Here is a 16,972-nt window from a genome sequence, read left to right on the forward strand (position 1 = left end):
AGTAGTGATTTTCCTTTTGCGCTTTAATATACTGCTCTTTCTTTTGGACTTCGCTGCTGTCTCTTTTCTTCCTGGATGGTCGCGGTTTTTTAGACCAATGATCACCCTATCCTTCCTGGTCTATCCTATCCCCCTACTTATCACTGCGGAACCCTTTTCTTTTAAGGCCTGACCTCCTCTTATCACTACCCTCGGCCCTGCTCGAACCACCACGTGCACTACGGCGCTTGATGTCATCAAATATCTACGCATACTTAATTGCCTCTGCTAAGTCTTTAGGCTGTAAGGGCTCTACGTACTCAAGGTAATCATCTTTGAGGTCTCTTTTAAAGCCTCGCAATGTCTGGAATGCATCGATCCCCTTTAGCTTGAGTACTATCTCCCTATAGTCTAAGATGTATTGAGTCAGGGATTTGTTCTCCATCGAGCACTTGTCTCATAACTCCCAGCTTCTCTCCGCCTCATTTAATAGGCAAAAACTCTTTTTGAAACATCGTCTCAAACTCCGTCCAAGTGGCAGGACGAGTTGTCAAACTCATCCACTTGTATGCTTTGCCAGTTTAATGAGAGGCTAGCCTCTTACGGGGGCTGCACCCGGCTAGGCTAGCGCATGCAAGTCTGACCACTTTGCTAGAAACATGTTGACCGAGTCCTTGTTTCTCTCCTTTTCCTCGCTACCAAAACTAGGCGGCTTCAAGTCTTTCAATAACGATGAAGCTATCTCTACGGACGGCCCCGCAGGCGCATCGGCCTGTACTCCTACAAACACTGGGGCGAGGCTACGCTCACCCGTGCCCCGTAAGAGCTCGTCTATCATGAGGAGTTGGAGTACTAGCCGAGACGGCTGTCTAACCGTGTGGAGATGCTCTGTGTAGCATCGTGACTAAGTCAGCTTGGACTTTACCCATATTTTTCAGTTTTGTATTAAGATATTTAAAAAGTCCACTAGAGAGCTCCGTCTCTGTCAGGATGTCAGCGGCAGGGTCCAATAGGTCATAATCGTCGTCGTCATATTCCAAGAGGTCCTCGGTCCCCTCAACGACGTCGGTGTTCATGTCATCTGGCTCATCGGCCAGTAAGGGGTCATTTGCTACTGCGATCGCTGCGGGCTCGCTGGGTTCTAAGGCGGGGTCAACAGACGAGGAGGGCACTGGCGGATCACGCGTGATCGACAAGCACACTCTGGAAAACCGGACAACGGTCGGGCGTATATGACCTGACAATTCGATCGGGGTCAAACCTGCGACGACGACGACCAAGGACAAGAGACCTGAAAACCCTAGAGAAGTAGAAGGCGGTGGGGACACACTACGCCTAGCAGACATATTTTAATTCTTGCACAAAGAAAAATGCGAGAACTCAGAAATTACAAAAACGCTAATAAAATGAGCAGTGGTGTGGAGAGAGAATAGTCACCTCCCTTACGGTCGCCTGCAAACTATCGTCGACTGCCGATTTGTGTTGCGCTGCAAGTCTCCACAAGCGTCGCTACTCTGGGGGATGCTCTGATCCGAGAGAAAGGTGCCTGCAACTCATAAAAAAAATTAATCCCCGCGGGAACCTGTGCATGAACCACCTTGGATTATCCCTCGCCAGGATTATCCCTCCACTACCGGGAGAGAGGTGTTCGTTTGATTTTTTTTTAATTTAAAAAAAATTTAAGATTGGATGGCCGCCTGTGGGTTGGCCATTGGCTGCGCTGGCCTGGCTGGCCGTGGTTGCCCTGTGGGTTGGCCGTCGGCTGCACTGGCCTGGCTGGTCGCACGCCAACACTGGCCTGGCTGGCCGCCTGTGGGCTGGTCGTCGGCAGCACCAGGCAGGCCTCCCACTGGGCAGCAGGCCACCGGTTCCCTCCACACACCAGATAGCACCAGACAGCCACCTCTCTCTCTTCACAACCGACCTCTCTCTCTACACCAAACGAAAAGCTCCAGTCGCCTCTCTCTCTTCACAGCCAACTTCTCTCTCTACACCAGACAAAAAACTCTTCTTTCACAGACAAGCTCTAAAGCAAAAAAAAAACGAAATTGCTTACCTGTAAAAATGGAGCGCTTGGGTGTGTGCAACGGAGAGAGAGAGAGAGAGAGAGAGAGAGAGAGAGAGAGAGAGAGAGAGAGAGAGAGAGAGAGAGAGAGAGAGAGAGAGAGAGAGAGAGAACCCTTCCTTCTAGCTATGGCCGCCTCCCTCCACACAGTCGATTGTGGAGATAAGGATAAGATTTTTATTGAATGGTTGAAAATCATTGAGTGGGCTCCGGTCCCCGGTCACGCACGACCCTGACCAAATGAAACTGACGCTCTGATACCAATGTTAGATCACCGTAACACCACTACGGGCATTACCACAAGAGGGGACGGCCTCTGGCTCACCACCTAGCCATAGAGGAAGAATGAGGATTGCCCCTCATCCCCCAGGCTATATAGTGTGTGGCTTGCCGTCCACACTAGCCTAGCCGCCCATGACTCTGCATGGGCGTCCTCTCCCACTGAACCCCAGATGGCCACGCCCTCGGCACTCCGGTTGAGGCGTTGACGCTAAAGCCCCGTCTAGCCATCCGGTCTACCGTCGTCGGTCATCACAGGCGTTACAGCCTACGTGACATTACATTTCCTTGGAGTTTTTTCTTCATGGTTTTCAATTGGTTCAACTTCTTTTGGTTTTGTAGATATGGAAGATATCATTACCGTCTTTGTCATAGAATTGGATTCCCCTGGTTCTAGGATATGTATCCCTTGTAGCCATCAAATACATCCATTTCTCCTTCTCTTCAAGGTTCAACAATTAAGCAATGGAAGGCCCCCAAAAGTACACATGTGAATGACCCTAAGCCCCAAGTGCCTAAGCCCCATTCCCCATGTGCATGTGCATATCAAATCTACTTCATTTTACAATAGCTACCACTATCTTGTGTCAGGTGAATGAATGCGCAGAGCTACAAAAGTTGTGAGCATAAAGATGAAGAAACTGGGCTTCACACAAGTAACAAGCAAAAATTAAGAAAACAAAAAAAAACAAACCAAAAAGAAAACATCATTGCCTTGACAAAGGCTTAATTCATAGCCTGCAGAAGTAGACACTGAGCAAGAGTTTTCAGCGTAGCTCTTGTGGTGGATAGCTAGCTGCTAGCACTTTAGAAGAAAATAAAGAAAAAGAAAAAATTGTTCAAAAGAAATTCTCAAGCCAGAGCATGAAAGAGAAAATCTTTTGAGCTTTTATTTTCAGGGTTTTTCCCTTTTGCCTTTTCATTTCAAACTCTCTTCTCAAATTTTAACCCTTTTACACCCCACCCACCTTGGCTTTTCCACACATTTAGCCCATTCACATTTACATCTTCCCTTACTTACCAATCCACACTTTTTGTCCTTTTCCCCATTTAAATTTACTTTAACTTGTCCATTTCAGGGGGTATTGTGCATACATAGGATAGATTTGGTGTATTATTAGGGTGTTCACACAATTGTATTTGTTTTCAGGGTGATCACGTGCTTGGTGATTGTTGGTTCTTTTTGGGCTTATTTACATGCGATGTACATTCTATGCATTGTTAGGCTTGGTTCATGCGCCTTGTTGTGTGAGGTGTGATCCACACATTTGGTGTTTGTGAGACTTTATTATGACCATGCATCACGGAGATGTCTCAAGATATGGGTGAGTTTGCCTTATGAGTTCACCAAAGGAATGACTTATGATGAGTTTCGACATGGATGGACGATGTGTAGCCATGTTGATGATGTACATGTTGATATGGATGGCTACATGCAAATGATGATCAATGATTGCTATTTATCAAGATAATTCTATGATTCATGGTGTGACAGGATGAAGTCCTTCAGGACATGTGTGGTGCATGCATACACATATGCTGCCACCATCGCAATGGTGTTTGCATGGACCTTGATAGTTTCCATGACTCATCCATGACATATACTAGCCATCATCCTATTAATTACCACTCACACAGACTAATTCATTCATTGTATTATGATGCGGATGATGATGATGATGATGATGATGTATCACATGATGATCTACCTCATACATATACCCATGATGTATTGTATATACATACACATGATGATGATGTATCACATGATGATCTACCTCATACATATGCCCATGATGTATTGTATATACATACACATGATGACATTAATGTATCTCACACACATGCACATGATTATAGTGATATACGTGCACATGATGCCACTAACACATATGATGATGATGTATGTGATAGTGATGTGTGTGAGTGAGATCATGTGGGCATGATCTCACTCACACACATCATGATGATGTATGTGATAGTGATGTGTGTAAGTGAGATCATGTGGGTATGATCTCGAGGGCAAAGATGGCACACTAAGCATTGACACTGCTATGCATATAGTCTTTCCTAGGGATCATGTGGACACTCTAGTTGATTGTGCATTTAATTAGTGATGTGTCCATTAGCACACTTGGGATTAGTGTATCCATTAGCACACTTAGGGTTAGTGATACTCTACATAGTAATAGAGACCTATGAGCATACATCTGAGTTCTTAGTGTTAGATACGTTAGGCTATTCTTGATTTTTTTCGATTTGCAAAGATATAGCTAATACGCGCAAGAGGAAGCTACTTCCACTGCTACTTCCAAGAATCCGGTGCGCAGAGGAGGCAGGGTTATCTCAAAAGAGAGAGGGAGAGAGACCTATTCAATTTTTAGCTCACATAAGATGTGCAGAAAATTTTAAAAAATTTACACCCTTTGTGAAGAATTTTCAAGCCTCTTGCAAAATGATTTTTGGGCAATACCAAAGGGACATTAAAAACAATATTTTTGGAGGTGCTCTTCGCAAGTTCCTCATCAAATCAAAGCTTTTGGGTGGGATACTTTGATGCTTTATAGATTTAAATTAGCTTAAATTCTTGTCGAAGTTAACCTAAAACTCAAGACTCTTGACCACACTCGGAATTCATTCGGAATCGGAGTAAAGGATGGTGCTAAGATCAAGACTCTTGACCACGCTCGGAATTCATTCGGAATCAGAGTAAAGGATGGTGCTAAGATCAAGCTTTTGACAAATTTCAAACTTGAATTCAACATGGTTCAAGGAGTATCAAGAGCTAAGTCTTCCATCTTTATTTTATTTATCCGTATTATAAATTTATATTTTCTTTCTTTATTTATTTACAATGGCCACTATGCAAGAGAAAGTTTTCGCACTTCAAGAGCAAATTGTAGTGAGCGTGAACACTGACGTGAGTTAGAACGACATATAAAGAAAGCATTCTAAGTGTGCAAGCGTGACTCTTTTGACTCTGATGAGGAGGAAAATGATCATGTTAGGCACGCTATTAAGGCTACATTGCATGCTTAGAGTTCTCACAAAGACTCCCAAAAGGCATCCACTTTTTAGAACTATGATGGGGAGAAAGACCGCCCGCCGGAAGAGTGCTTATTGCATGGCTCAGTCAGCCTGGGATGATTATTTTTCTAGCAAAAAAATCTCAAAAATACTCATAGGTTAGCCAAAAGGCATCCACTTTCCAGAACTATGTTGGGGAGAAAGACACACGAGTGCTTATTACATGGCTCAATTAGCGCCTGGGATGATTATTTTTTAGGCGAAAAATCTTGAAAAAAGACAAGATGAAATATGCTTGTAATCATTTGATTGAAAGTGATGCTTTATGGTGGAATGTGATTGAGCAAGGCAAGCATCGACCTGCTACATGGAAGGAATTCTAGAAACTTTTAAAGAAACATTTTCTTCCTTCACAATATAAGGCTAAAACTTGTCAACAATGGGATACTTTATGCCAAGTGGAGAAAGAGAGTGTCCAAGCTTACATTGACAAATTCTAGGATATTGTATTACACGTTCAACTGATCGAGAATGTCAAAGAAAGAGAGCAAAGAAGAAAATTGATTGCCAGTCTCAAGCCTACTATTAGGGTAGATGCTAATATGTTTCATCTTGGTAATCTCAGTTCTACTATGAATCTTGATCTTAAATCAAAATGCAAAAATTCTATTTCTAGGGATTCTAGAATGTAGGAAAAGTCTTATGCAAAGTCTTAAACCATCTTTTCCTTTGAGAAATTTTAATAAATCCAAGATGCATAAGGATAAAGATGTAGCCAAAAGAGATGTTCAAAAAGACAATAATAACAAACCCTCAAATGGCTAGTTGAAGAATCATATTATCAGGTGTTACAAATGTCACAAGGAGGGGCATATTGTACCAGAATGTCTAGAGAAGAAAAATAACTCTACACCTATAGCTTGTGTCAACATGGTTGAAGATGATGACGATGACAATTCATTCAAGCAAGAGGGTAATTCTGATCCTGACTACTCATATGAAGGTAAGATTCCTATTCACACTTTGTTAAGAATTTGAGGAAAAATAAAAGGAAAATAATTTTTTATTTTGCATGATGATGGTAGTTCTCATGATTTAATTTTTGAAAAGGCATTAAAAGCACTTAACCTAGAAGCATCGTACTCTAGCTATAAAGAGAAAGCTGCATTTCAAGGAACTAAGTACAATTGCACTATGGACTCATTGAAAGAAAAGAGAACGTTTTTAGTTACTCCTTTGCAAGGTGTTGATGTTATTTTAGGAATTCCATGGAGACATGAACATAACCCACCCTCATATTGATTATGACACCCATACAATATGGTTAATAAAGGATGATAGAGAAATTTGTCTTAAGTGTTAGACTAAGGGTGATTTAGGTCCTCTTTTAACTCATACTCAAGATAAAAGAGCTATAAGAAAGGAGAATACATTTTTTATTCTTATCCAACGAGCTTAGTGCTCAAGCTAACTCTAAACCAAATGTGTCTCGTGATCCTTTTATTTCTAAGTTCTCTAACTGCTTTACAGAAGACCCACCTCCTGGTTTACCTAAACCTTATTCAAAAGATTATAAAATTGAGATAATCCTTGGAAGCTCTTTGTCATGTAAGGCTCCTTATCGAGTATACAACACTAAGCAAAAAGAGATTTAGAAACAAGTAGAAGAATTGCTAAAGAAAGAACTGATTAGACCCAATAATTCTCCATTTGGTGCTCAGGCTCTTCTTGTCAAAAAGAAGATTGGGATATATCAAATGTGTATTGATTATCGTGCTCTGAACAAGAATTGATATCCAATACTATGAGTGGATGACTTGCTAGACAAGCTCAAGGGGCACTGACTTTTAGCAAAATTGAACTCAAGTCTGATTATTGTCAAGAACCGATATTCGATACGACGAGTGGATGACTTGCTAAAAAATCTCAAGGGGGCATAAGTTTTTATCAAAATTGACCTCAAGTCCGATTACTATCAAATTCGTATAGATGAACGTGGCATTTTCAAGACTGCTTTTGGAACCCAAACTGGACACTATGGGTATTTAGTTTTGCCATTTGGTTTGACTAATGTCTCGGTTACTTCAATAGAATAATGAATAGAATATTCTTGAAACATAAAACTTTTGTTGTGTTTTTTGATGATATCTTAGTTTTCAGTAAGGATCATCAAGAGCACGAACAACATTTTCTAAATGTTATGAAAATGTATTTAAGCTCTCTTAAAAATATTATTATTCTAAATGTTATGAGAATGTATTTTAAGCTCTCTTAAAAATATTATTATTCTAAATGTTATGAGAATGTATTTTTAAGCTCTCTTAAAAATATTATTTTACCCTTTTAGATAATTTAGGGATGCTTGGATTTTCTTTGCGTCATGCCAATTTATGTTAATATCATGGGTGATGCCATTATAAATATTAATACGTTTGGTGTACATTAACATATGTTTGGGGCCTCTAATGTTTGTTATAGTTGGTTTGTATGGCAGGGTGACTCCTGAGTTACTTGTGCCTGAAAAATGTATGTGTGGTGATGGTTTGTATGCTTATGAAATTATTTTTTACCTATTTATTTTTGGATATTTTATAGGTGAAGATGATTCAAAAGATTGAGGAGGATGCACACATTATTATTTATGGCACACCTTATTGGATTAAGCTCTGTATATATTTGTGCTAGCTTGTGCACATTTTGTTTTAATTTGGAAGCATATATTTATCAAGCTTAGACTTGAACATTAAAACTTTAATACTTTTGTAAAGCGTTATATACTTTAACCCTAGCCTCAATTTATGGACACTCCATTTTGAGCATAAGAGAGTGCCGTGTAAGGAAAATCACACTTTTTGTATTAAATTATTAAAACTTTAAAATTGTAAAGCGTTATATACTTTAACCCTAGCCTCAATTTATGGACACTCCATTTTGAGCATAAGAGAGTGCCGTGTAAGGAAAATCACACTTTTTGTATTTTTGGATGCTATGGCCTATTCTTGGAATGAAATTATGTAAATAATCATGTGTGGGGAGAGGCCACACACATGAGGGGGGAAGATTGCACCCATTGATGTGTCATTTTCATGAGCTAAGTATTTTTACAAGTTATTTATTCAATTCTTGAATGTGTGTGGATTTTGATGCATTATTTGGGTTGAATAATATATTTCTTGCAAGTCTCTATATTCTCCATTTTCGTAGAAGTGGATCCATGTTAGTGGCCTTTTATACTACTCACCCATATTTATATGTATTAAAGCTTTCTTTTTAAAAGATAAAAAACAAAAGCTCAAGTGCTTTTGAGTTCTTCAGCATAAAATCTCTTATAAAAATATAGCAAGCTACAAATATAAAGTCTTGGGCCTACCAAAAGTATAAATACTAATTGGTACTACAAAGGTTTGAGGCCTTAACCTTCCAAAAATATTAATGCCAAAATATAAAACCATAATATGTCTTCCAAAATATCTCATTGTGATCCAATAAATGTTCTACCCACACGATTAACAAATAATCTACATCGCCTACATCTAAAATAATATTAGTCAGTGCACAAAGCCAATTAGAGACATTAATTGTGACTACCAGTGCACAAAGCCAATTAGAGACATTAATTGTGACTACCAGTGCACATAGCTAGTTAAACACATTAATCATAGAAAATGATATAAATAAAAGGTGCATCCAAAATAAAATATCCCCGAAATACTCTTAATAAAATAATGGGCATCCCCATAGAGGTTATAACTCTAACACTAACTACGTTTGTAAGCTTTGATAAGAGTAAGAATACCTCAATAATTTTAAAGTTGAAGCTGTGGATCTACCCTTTAAAGCAACAACCCTTATGTGTACGAGCCAAGCTTGACAACAATCTGATATCAACCTTTAAAAATAACCAGGTTGGATTCTACAAGTTTTGAAGCAATTGATCCTTCACAATGATGGTTTAAGTTTTAAAAATAATAAATTACGTGTTCCTCCCTTCCTAAATCTAATGAAACGAGGGATGACTTGATCCTCTCATAAAACATAATTATTTGACCTAAGTTTTTAAAGAAGTATCTGATGGGAAATGAAAGGGTATGACCAATCAAGGTGACTTCTCGGGGTCCTAAATCTTGAAAGAAATGATGGAGGGTCTAAAGTATGTAATTTAGTCAATTGAGAAATTGTTTAAGGAGACTAAGGTGAGAAAGGCAAATTGATTTGAGAAAACTATTAGAACCAGTGCCTAAAATAGATCCTTGATCTTTGATCTTGGACTTAAACTCAACCTACCCTAAAAGATGGATGTGAGGAAATGGTATTAATGAACCAATTAAGAGAAACTATTGGGAGTGTTCCTAGAAAAATAAATGTGGATATATTGTTGAACAAAGTCCTTGAAGGTTTCAACCTGAGATGAGGAAAATTTATGAGATTGTGCCGTGGAGAAGTTCTTAAAGGGAATGATGCTTATGTTGTTAAGAGAAAACCAGTTAAGAGAAACTCATGTTGGGAATGTTCCTAGAAAAAGAAATGTGGATATATTGTTGAACAAAGTCCTTAAAGGTTTCAACTTGAGACGAGGAAAATTGATGAGATTGTGCTATGGAGAATTTCTTAAAAGGAATGATGCTGATGTTGTTTCTAAGTATGGTTTAATTGCCATGATTGTAGAATATGAGAAATAGTGAAACTTTCATCATTCGAAAAGACCTCTATCTAGTAAAGGAATTAGATATATTTAATCTAATTGAAAATGATTGTCTTCTCATGATGATTTATTGATGCAATAATTTGAAAGGCATTACGGGATGTGTGGACCCATGTCTTACATGCTCCACTAGGGGCCCAACTTGAGAAATGAGGAGCTAAAATAACTACAGCGTTCAACTTGTCTCTAAGGCTCTATGATGCCCCTATGTGTTGTTATCTTTCCATAATGGCTCATGATGATAAGAATTATTAAGGATAGGTCCGTGAAAGTGCTAAAGAAGGGTTGCTTGGATGGTAGTGTTGCTATGTATAAAAATTTGGGTTGTTGTTAACTCAGATGGGTAATTCCCAAGTGAGATGGAAGTATAATTCCCAAATGACCTAAAAATTTCTTTGAAGTTTTTCTTTGTTAGATGTATGATAAATTAAAAATGAACCAAGTTAACAAGTAAACATAGATTGTAATACTGATTTAAGAATTGTTTTGAGATGTATCTACATAGATTGTAATACTGATTTAAGAATTGTTTTGAGATGCATCTACATGAGAGAGGCCACTGACATGTTGATAGAGTGAGCCATGGTGGATGGTGTGAGACACACCTAAAAATGGTCGTTATAATCATATGAAACTAGTAATTGTTCAAAAAAAGATGTTAGAATTTAATTCCTCATTGATTTGCCTATTTTTTTCGATTCGGGATAGGGAAAGCCTCGAGAGGCCATAAAATTGGCGCAAATGTGGAAGCTAAAGTAACTGATCCCAACCTAAAGGAACTAGTCTAGTGCATAATGCCTAGGGCAATTAGTTTAAAGAAAACTATATTGGCACATGGAAGAGATGGTATTCATGATGGTACTAGAAAAATTGAAGGACTTGTCAATGGAAATTGTTGAAAGTAAATGTTTATTGGCGTGTCTATTTTTTGAATTATACATGCAACTTTAAACAAACCATGCCAGCTAGGGGGCTTTGGAATAAACCCAACAACCTTAATTGAAACGTAAGATCCATAGCTTGAGTGATTAGGTGGGTGGCTAGAACCTAGGGTGATCAGACAGTACAACTGAAGCTGGGAACGAGTGAAAAACTTGGGTAACACATTTAAGTTAGAAAAAGGATTAGTGTTAAGATTTAGAATTCCTACCAAAAACTCGTAATCCAAATGGTGAAAGTGTTCGAGTGCCTCCCCGCGGTCGTGGGACCAAATCTCCTCGGACAAAACCGTGAGGCACCTAGTTGTAGGTTTTGTGTGTTCAATTCAAGTTATCTCCAAAAAAAATTCCTTGGAGGAATCCCCTACATTTCTCCTTGAGAGGTTTTTTGCGAGTTGATCCTCGGGGAGCCACCTTGAGATAGCTAATCATGTGGAGATAATTATAGGAGAGGCCTCAAGTAAGATACTCTATCCCCTTTAGAATTGGCTTCCACTAACTATTTAGAATATAATATTGGGGTAGGGGTCTTACAACTGGTGTCAGAGCAAAGGTTTCATTTACATATCCCTTTTTTGACCTTAGGTACTTGGGTCTCACATGAGATAAGATAATTTTAGAATACCTTAAGAAATTCCCATCTTTACAAGGAAGAAAACTTTGTGGGTTGACTAAATTAGTCTTTTCACACTAAAGTGTAAGGATTATATGGCCCATTTTTAAAGACTATAAAGAGGGTAAAGCCATACCATTTTATCACAAAGAAAAGCTTGTATATAAAAGCTTATTTTTTAGAATTGATCTCCTAAATTGATGTTTTGCATTAAAGTTTAGGGATTATATGGTCCTATTTTAAAGACTATAAAGAGGGTAAAGTCTTACTATTTTACCACAAAGAAACGCTTGCATATAAAAGCTTACTGTTCGAAATTGACCCCTAAAATTTTCAAAAAACGAAGAGGGTACTTTTGAGTATGATTCAAGTTACCTTTTCTTGAATGTATGCAAGGATAATCTTACTTGATCAAACTAATTTATGAATTATGCTTGAGAAGCTATACACTAGAGCAGTATCTTCATGTATGTAAATCAAAGCCTCGTAGCTCTGTCCAAATAGAGATATCTAGGTTGACTTTTAGTTTCCATTATCTAGGTTGACTTTTAGTTTCCATTATCTAAATGTTTTAGAGTTAAAAATGACCAAATTGCATTGGTAAATTATAGTTAAATAAATTGACCAAGTCCATGGATTAGTATCCATTAGCCAAACTTATATTGATTGGATCCATGATCTCACCAAAAGCAATATCATAGAAACCCAAAAGACAAGAGGCACCACCATAAAGAAAATTGGATTTCTAAATGAGAATATGGGATGGACTTGAAAATAGAAAGAAGTATGTCTAGGGAAGCCCTGAAAGGGAAAATATTGGTGGTGGATGAAATTATGGGTTTCTTAGTTGGAATGATTTTCCAAAGTAAAAACTGTCATATTGTTTTGAAAATGATTGTTTTCTTGATGTTTGGAATTATGTTATTATATTAAAATTTTACAAGCCGGCTTGCCAAAGTGGCAGCTACTAAGGTGGAACTTTGCATAAGAATAAAATTTTTGCCCATGGGTGTATCCTCATGGGGACCATATACTAAGGTCATAACCCCCTTGGTAGTCACAAAAGGGAGGTTCCTAGCACTCTTAGAGAGAAGGGGGCAGTGAATTGGTGACCTAAAGATATGCTAGATAGAATTATGCTCAGGGAAGCTGCTCTAGAGGCAATTGAGGAGTCTGGAAGCTGTGATGTATGGATTATATAGATGGATGAGAAAGCAGAAGGATCTGGACCGCCGGCTGTTGTTTCCCAAGCCATAATGTTCTTGTGATGTGTTGATTATAGAGATGGATAAGAAAGCAAAAGGATCTGGCCCCACATGAAAGATAAATGGTATCATCTCCTAAATCATCATACTATATATAAAGGAGACTGCATTCTCCTTTGACACATGTCATCAAAGAATGCGAAGTGCTGTGTGACGGATGAGAGCCGACTTTTACGACGAGTAAAAGCAATAGTAGCATGTGGGCCTTGGGACAAGTGGAGGTTGGAGGGGAATCTTGTGAATGCAACGGTGTTGATGTCACTAATGATGATGATGAGGAGGAGGAGCAGGAGGAGGCGGCCTTGCCTTCCTTTAATGCACTCGAAAAAACGATTGGCCATCGGTTCAAGTTGGCCAACGGAACCCTCACGCGTAGTTAATGTCATTAAACATGATGGTTCTTGGATTTGACGGCAGCCTTTTTAAATTGTGAGTGCGACAAGTTGACAACATTAGGTGGTCATGTGAATCCACTCCAAAAGTCTCCAATGCATTGATTTAACATATTTACATTCTCATGTCTGGCCAAGCCTTAAGAGACTTGCCAAGGGCATTCCGAATGTTTTTGGGTATTTTGTTCTGAACGTTTTTGGTTATTTTGGACATGAAAAACTTTACAAAAATATTTCTTAATCGTCATAAATTACATGTAAATGGTGAAATACGTGCAAGTTCCCTTTCCTGTGCCGAATGTGATGGGCAAGGGTCCCCGTCAAAAGGCAACTCTGTGCTTGCGAAGCTATATATGAGTAGTATGAAAAAGGTTCCTACTTAGCAAACTCGGGAAGAAAAACCAATAGTGGAAAGAGATTTCAAAAAGATGCCGTATTTTATGAAGTTTTGTAAGCACCCCCATACTCTCCTACTTTTGGAGGTTTAGGGGGTGCAACCGATAGAAAACCGAGTCTTTGCCCCTTCAGCTTGAGCTCCCTCTACACCAACTAGAGGGGTAAAGACCTAGTAAAAGCTTACAGAATGTCAGCTTTTCTACCGGGGTTGCCCCCCTTACACCTCCAAAAGTAGGAGGGTATTTAGAGCCTATGTTAGGTGTAAATGCCATCTTGGTCAACCACAAAATGTTTGTGCACATGCTTATCTAGCATATAATGCTGGCACGGCAATATTCTTATTGGGCATAAAATTCTTTATGATTTTTTTTCTATACTATGTATATCTATACTATATATACTATATATAAAGGAGACTATTTTAACATTTTGGTAAACTCACTAAAATGTGCCATGTGGCACATTCTAATGAATTTACCAAAATAGTCTCCTTTATTCTCCTTTGTTAATGGGTGAAAGGTTTGCAGTTGACTACAATCAAATGGGAAGGGTGGCTCTGCCAGACCAGACTTCTTTAATGAGTCGAAGACGTCTCTCTCTCTCTCTCTCTCTCTCTCTCTCTCTCTCTCTCTCTCTCTCTCTCTCTTTGTGTTGGCTCTTTAAGCATGTGAATTCACAAATTTTGTAATTATTATTAAGGTTTACATGTAGGTGTTTTTTTTCTTTTCCAAAAGAAGGTGACTGTGGTTAGGGTAGAGGTCGGCCTAGAAATCAATGTTGCATGTAAGAAGAAGTCAAGGCTACTAATAGCACTCATGGAGGCACGATGGAAAGCTTTGAGTATATTCGTGTGTGACACTTTCATTTGTGTTTTGCAGAGCTCTCTCGCTCTCTCTCTCTCTCTCTCTCTCTCTCTCTCTCTCTCGCTTTGCATGCCCAAAATTAATAGTTTAAAAAAAATTTCTAAAATTTCCATTACAGGAAATTTTTCAAAATTTGAAACATCCGTTCATGGCTCCAGACAAAAAATTAAAGAGAAACCCTTTTTTTTTCTGGGCGGGAGGAATTGAAGGCTTATATAATATGGTTGTACAATTTTATTTTACAAACTTTTCTTGGACGTTTAAATAATAATTGTCGTAAGGGCCTTACAATTTCTTGGAGTATAATTGTCTACTACTATAGGCGAAAACAATCAAATGATAATGAGCACCACAAAGCTTATAAAAGATGAGTCCCACCCTTAGACCTTGTGTTTTTATGCATGTAAGGATATCTCATGCCCAAGTGGGAGACTGGTTATGCCACAAGCACACAGAATGAAGTTTTTTTTTTTTTGGGAGTGGTCATGCCACTAGTTCCCTGTAAATAAGAAAGCACACAGAATAAAGTTTTTTTATTTTTCTGTTTATGGGTGCCCGTTCCAACCACGTCATCTATTGCGCACTTTTCGGCGTTGTGTGGCCTTAACTGCTGCTGCCATTCTGCTCTAGGGTTTCTCTCTCCGCAGATATGGCGGCGTGCTTCTGCCCTGCAGGATCTCTGTTCGTCGGTTCGTCGCGATCCTGTCCAGCCCCTCCTAAAGTCCCCAGCAAGTTTCTTCTGACCACCTCTTCCGCAGGTACGCTACCACAGCAGCAACATGGCCTGCCGTCTCGGTTGGGGCTTGGACTCTGCTACTCATTGAGAAGGGCATCTGTTTTTCCGGCGAGAAAAAGAGGACGAGGGGCGGTGGTGGTCGCTTCGGCGCGGGGATCTGCTGGTGCTGTGGTGGAGCGTGTTCTTGCGGCGGTGGGCTACGTCCTTCCTTTACTGGACGGAATGCAGTATGGCCGCTATGTCTTTGCCCAATACCCGGTGTCGGAAGTCATCTTCCGCCCCCTCTTCCCGCTCCTCCGCCTCTATGCCAGCATCCCCTACTCCAACTTCGTGGTCTTCTTCACCCTCTATCTGGCCGTGGTCCGTAACCCAAGTTTTGGGCGGTATGTGAGGTTTAACGCTATGCAAGCCTGTGTGTTGGACGTGCTCATTGTCCTTCCCCTTATCGTCCAGCGCATCTTGAATCCACGCAGTGGCTTGGGCCTGGACCTTCTCATCATCTTCTACAACACCATCTTTATCGGCCTCCTTGCTGCAGTCATTTTTGGTGTGGTGTCCTGTCTCCTTGGAAGGACTCCCCGTCTGCCTATTGTAGCTGATGCTGCGGAGAACCAGCTCTTTTGAAAACTCCATGTGAAGATGCCGAGCAACAGTATTGACATCATTATACCCACAATCGCCCCGTTACTCTCCTTTCTAGAGGAAGCCGCTCATGTTTCTCTGCAAGACCTTTTGCAGAGGTCTGTACCCTTCTTTCTCCATCACACTTTCAGTACTATGTACCTTTGGTGACAATCTTGTTTAGGGACAATGAAAATCATCCCGCATACACCTTTGAGTTGAGGGTGGTGCTTCTCATGCAATCGTTTTTGGAGTTGTGTTAGCATAGGAGGATTTGTGTGTTGACAATACAAGTGTGTTTTTATTCATTTCAAGTGGCTCAAACCCATGGGATGAGTCTTCCTATAATCCATATGATGGCACTAAACTGCACGGAATGGTACTCGAACCCGAGAATCTCTTTTTAAAGTCTGATGCAAAAACCATATGCCAGTTTTCAGATAGAGTACTATGTCCGAAGAATAGGATGAATTCCATGGGGGACATTCTGCCTTGGAGCGGCAAGAAAAGGCAGTTCAAGGGTAGGCCGGGAGTGGACTGGTAGTCACCATCATAGTCGAGGTGAGGGGTGCGATGTAGGTTTTTAAAGTCTTGGCCAGTCTTTGACCGTTAGCATGGCCGTAGGGATCTTGGTTGTTGGAAGATGAGATTGTACTTTGGAAAGTGGTCTCATCCAGCAATGATTTCTCATGGAGAATGTGTAGAGTTCAAGCCAAGATGATGGCATCAACCGAAGAAACGTCCAAGGCTACTTTATAGGCAAAAAGCTCAAGCTTCGCCTTTGAAGCAAGCAACCAAAGCTGTAAGCCTTAAAGGCTATAATAGGACCTAAACAAGGCTAATGAACCAGAACTAGAGGTCCAAAAGAAGAAGACCTTGAAAAGTGCATGTAAATGTAATGCACGATCAATTGTCAAGGGTAACAGCATAATAACCATTGAAAGTGGTTTCGGACAAGAGCTTCAACTGCCTCCCTTATAGAGATGCTTCTACACAAACTCGGTCTTCTCAAGGAAAAGAAACTCACAAATCACAAAAACCTTCCAAAAAAGTATCCCAATCTTATGTTGGAGAAAGATAGAATGAAGGAAAAGGT

At 39.7% G+C, this 16,972-nt stretch overlaps 1 pseudogene across 1 annotated transcript; it reads left to right on the forward strand.

The window, feature by feature from the left end:
• Window positions 1-15,070: 15,070 nt before the first annotated feature.
• On the forward strand, window positions 15,071-16,184 carry LOC147604895 (protein TIC 20-v, chloroplastic pseudogene; annotated as a pseudogene). The gene has a single exon (XR_015265247.1). The product of XR_015265247.1 is annotated as a protein TIC 20-v, chloroplastic pseudogene (transcript).
• The last annotated feature ends 788 nt before the right edge of the window (window positions 16,185-16,972 follow it).

The sequence above is a fragment of the Cibotium barometz genome, chromosome 60 (assembly GCF_041138505.1).
Source record: "Cibotium barometz isolate CiBa-2024 chromosome 60, ASM4113850v1, whole genome shotgun sequence".
In the NCBI taxonomy this organism is placed as follows: domain Eukaryota; kingdom Viridiplantae; phylum Streptophyta; class Polypodiopsida; order Cyatheales; family Cibotiaceae; genus Cibotium; species Cibotium barometz.